Genomic DNA, 4933 nt, shown 5'->3' with positions numbered 1-4933 from the left:
TGTCAACCCATCTCAGTTTTTGCACAAAGTGAGGATGCAAAATCGTCTCGAATACAGATTATTCGAAGTGTTTTTGTATCCGATTTAAAACACTTCCTATAAAATCTCACTATTATTATATTTTGCACCAAACCATCTTTTGCAGATGCAGTAGCTTCAGCTCTAATCTCTAGCCAAAGCTAATGGCTAGAGGTTGAAGCCCTGCTTGAAGTTAGGGAAACATATAATTGTGCTGGATACAAATGAGCAACATTTATCATAGAGGATTGACACTAACAACTGAACCAATTGTCGACTCACTAGCATTCCAGAATAATTGTACATTTAGTTATTACACCTGCTGATCAGTAAAATCACCCCAGACTCCACTGGTACTAGTAATTATAAAACTATGGTACGAGAATGATTTGGGCAGGTGGGAGTATGCCAGGTGTATATGCTAGATGTGACTAGTTTGATTTTTGAACCAAGCAATCTGCTGCGCAACCTCAAAACATGACTTCAAAGTATGGACACGGGTCTTATTATAGTAAGAACCAACTCCCTGGCCGTCCAGTGTGACATGAGAAATCATCAGGTGTGCTGATAAAACCAAAATAATAAGTATGTTATAAGTATTCCAAGATTCTGAAAGGTGAATGTTTAATCTAGATGATTGTGTGTAAACTAAATGTTGGAAGTTAAAATCTCGTGTAGTACAATGTTTTAATGTACAAAGCTAGGACCCTGGCCATCCAGTGTGCCATGAAAGATCATCAGGTGTGATGATAAAACCAAAAGAATAAGTATGTTATAAGTATTCCAAGATTCTGAAAGGTGAATGTTTAATCTAGATGATTGTGTGTAAACTAAATGTTAGAAATTAAAATCTTGTGTGGTGCAACCTTTTTCGCACTCTCTTTCTGTGGCTTCACACAGACAGACAGATGTAGATCTTACTATAGTAAAAACCAGCTAAATTATGTAATATAATGATGCTAAACTTTATAACATCTGAGCTGGTTAATTCAAGTAACAAGACTGGTACTTAAATATGAACTCGTACAAAATTTTAGTAAGTTTTATCACAAACTATAATTGATATTTCCATGTTAGGAGTTGTCTTCACGCTTGCACAAAGTACAGTATGGTAAGCCAAGAGTAGAAAGCTGCCGTTATTACCAAATGCACTCTATTTTACTGCTAAACAATTACCAACTCTGGTAAAATATTTTTGTTATAATAAGTTAATTTCAAGTCCTCTCTTCAAAACTTCTGCAAGAAATTGATTAAAATTTCTAACAAACCTTCTATAAGCTCTTCTCCATATTCCTAATGCACCATTCCATTCAGTTTTTATCCAAGTTAGGTAATATAGCCCAAGTTTCCACGACAATGACATCCACGACACAGCTTGCTATTTACAATGGAAACACCCTAGAAACAAAAGAGCGCTGCTATAGGCAGGCTAGACTCTGTACAATTTCTATATGAAATAAATGCAGTTGTTTTTAATTTACACGCTATTATTATAATTACTCAAAAAAGCTACTAAAAATTAAAATATAAGAATTGCAAGCATAGTAATTACACGGTGATCAAGATACATGATCACACATTGGAAAGTCTTAGATGTGCTGGCATACCCCTGTGTACCTTAAAGAGATATATAACAGCTTACCTTATAGTACCTTATACAAAAAACATTTACCACAGATCACAGAGTTAACAGATACTATCAAAGATTTGTCACTATAAATTTACAATATCAGGCTATTATTTTGCATGAATTAACAAAAACTAAATTTTCTTTTCAGTCATAATTCGCAAAGCAATATCAATGTTTTATTTTTTTTTAAGATGAATAAAAGGAAAAATTGAAAACATTGACTTAAACGTGTTTCTGCTAGTAAAAATTATCAAAGTTGTGCCCAAGATATTGCTGATGAATATATTCTATATTAGAGAATGGCTGTCAGCATTTTAGTAACACTGCAAATACGATAGCATTTATTCCGTTTGTAGCCAGTTCTGCTAAACTCAAAAAACTAACCACACTTGCGCATATGCAGAGATCTAATGTAGTTATTCTGTAACTTCATATGCTGACATGCCTTGACATAAGGAGCCACACAACCATCTCTCTATTACAGCCCCTTTGGAAACATATCTGCTTGTCAGCACAACATAGTGCTTATGAATTGGCTCACCTCACCCAGGTTTCCTACACATTTACTGAATTTAAGTTAAAAGTTGACTTGCAACAAAATTCACATTACAGGTAGTTGGTATCAAAAGATTCATCATATTTTACTCTGCTGTGTTGTAGGTGAAAAATATGTGTAAATGTGATTACAAGCTCTTAAAAGCTTAAAAAACGAACAGTTAATCGCAGCCATTACAACACCGCCGTATCTTAGAAAGCTTTTAATCACATTTCCACATATTTGGCGCGTACAACACAGCAGAGTAAAATATAGTGAATCTTTTAATACCAAATAACTTAATGGGAATTTTATTGCAAGTCAACATTTAGGTAATTTAGTCATCCTAGTCTATTTATAGAAAGCTGACAGACAATGTTTGGACTTGTGCCAAATTCAGTAGCCCTACTTGTAGGTGGTAGAAGGCTTCTACTGGTTGAGATATGGGAGTGTGAAGGTCCGGCCACACGTAACGAATTATTCGTTCAATCTGACCGAATTCACGAATTCCACAGAATTCACAGATTTATTCGGCCAAATATCACAGAACTGAATTAGCTGTGCATGCACACCGAAGTCCTCGATGAAACGCTATTAATTGGCTAACCAATTTATTTAGCGAGCACGATTCTAGCAGCTTTGACAATTGGTATATTCCAAGACACATACGACGGCACACAATAAAATATTAGCGCTGTATGACCTGATACAAACAATGCAACTGTCTAGATGTGCTAGAGATATGGCGACTGTTTCTGCGACTGAGCTTTTGCTGCAAAAAAAATTATTATTGTTAAAAAATAAAACACTTACAGATTCTAAAACATCTAAAAGAAAATACTGGATACACCCGATAAATAAAAAAGACATTGTCATGGGATATTTCAACCCCTTATAAAAGAGTTGAGAAAGGACAAAGTGAGATTTAAAAAGTACTTCCGAATGACACCCGCTAATTTTGACCATTTGCTATCATTGATAAAGCCTCAAATAACAAAAGCAGACACCGTTATGAGGCTAGCTATTGAGTCAGAGTTAAAGCTGGCTGTGACTCTACACCATCTTGCGGAAGGTACCAGTTATACATCTATAGCTGCCCACTACAGATTGAATAGATCGACTACATCGCAAACCATATACGAGACTGTGAAGGCACTCTGGAATGTTTTGAGGCCTATATACTTGAAAGCTCCATCGAGTGTAGAAGAGTGGAAAAAGATCGCTTTTGGGTATGTTTCTATACGACTATCAGAAAAAAAATCCGTTCATAACTGTTTTACTTATTCGCGAAGTGAAATAAACATGTACATCTTTGTTATTGTGTTTTTGTAATTTTATGTAATATATTTTATAAATGGTTGGTTATACTAACAAAACTTTCAAGTAATACTTATGGCTACCTTTTTGAAAAATAAAGTTTACTTTGGGTAAATTGCTTTGCTCACTCATAATTTGGTCGTTTTGCAATCAACCTCGAATAGAATTAGTTTGAGAATTTTCTAGTACCTTAATTTTCTAATGTATATTTAGCATCGCAAGTGAAGTAGGCATGTAAAAATAGCCACAAATAACTTGTAATTTCTTTTCTAGATTTGACAAGTGGAACTTTCCACACTGTATAGGAAGTTTAGATGGCAAGCACATAACGCTTCAAATACCAAATAATGTAGGCTCTACATTCTTCAATTATAAACAAAGGGAGAGCATTACACTGATGGCGGTATGTGATGCCAAGTACAAGTTCCTCATTGTTGACAAAGGGCAGCCTGAGAGTCGAAGCGATGGAGGAGTGTGGGACTCAATGGCTTTTGCACGAGGTTTGGAAAATGGTAAGTTAGAAAAATATTAGTTATAAAAAGTACTTATTAAGTGTACAGCGTTACTTTCATCTAATTTCATGTGACTATATCTATAGAATTATATTTTATATTATATCTAAATTGCATGTAAAGGAGAATAGTACATGCCTGCAAACTAGTACTGTGATTCCCAACTTCTTTATTCAGGTAACTTAATTATACCAGCTCCAGAACCAATCGGTGGCGATGGTGCAGACATGCCATATGTGTTAGTGGCTGATGAAGCTTTTCCTTTGAGACCATACCTTATGAGACCATTTCCTGGACGTTTATTGGACACCTAAGACCAAAGAGCTTTCAATTATAGGCTGTCACGAGCTCGAAGAGTTATTGAAAATGCATTTGGTGAGTCATTTTCATCGGAAGTATAAAATTTACCAATTTTTTCAGTTGAACAATGCAGTCACTAGTTTTGAGCTGCGAGAAATTCATTGGCCCTGATTGGCGACGAAGCCAACCGATTGTGATACATAAAACTAATTGTTGCATTGACATGTTGTTAGATATACTATCACAGCGATAGAGCATACTCTTCAGAATGATTGCAGCATCACAAGCCAAAGCCGTCCAGATTGTGCAAGCTGTTGTGTCCTTCACAATTACTTCCGAACAATGGCGGATGCAAACTATGTGCCTCCAGGTTTTGCAGATGTACCAGGTGAAGATGGTGTAATCTGCAATGAATTCTAGGGAGCGAACATCCAAGACCATGTTGCCACTCGTTTTACGAGTAGCCGAAGCATCAATTCTGATGCAATGGCAGTTAGGCATCTTTCGGTGCAATATTTTAATGGTAGCGGAAGGGTAGAATGGCAGATAAACACTATTAATAAAAGGTAAAATACCCACAGGAATATGACATCTATTCATATGAACACAATTGTATTTTAA

The 4933-nt window shown here is 35.6% G+C and overlaps 1 pseudogene; it reads left to right on the top strand.

The window, feature by feature from the left end:
* The first annotated feature begins 3110 nt into the window (after positions 1–3110).
* On the top strand, positions 3111–4732 carry LOC137398378 (uncharacterized; annotated as a pseudogene).
* Positions 4733–4933: the final 201 nt, after the last annotated feature.

This window comes from Watersipora subatra, chromosome 6 (assembly GCF_963576615.1).
Source record: "Watersipora subatra chromosome 6, tzWatSuba1.1, whole genome shotgun sequence".
Taxonomy (NCBI): Eukaryota; Metazoa; Bryozoa; class Gymnolaemata; order Cheilostomatida; family Watersiporidae; genus Watersipora; species Watersipora subatra.
The sequence above is the reverse complement of the archived record's forward strand: the minus strand, read 5'-3'. Positions and strand labels throughout refer to the sequence as shown.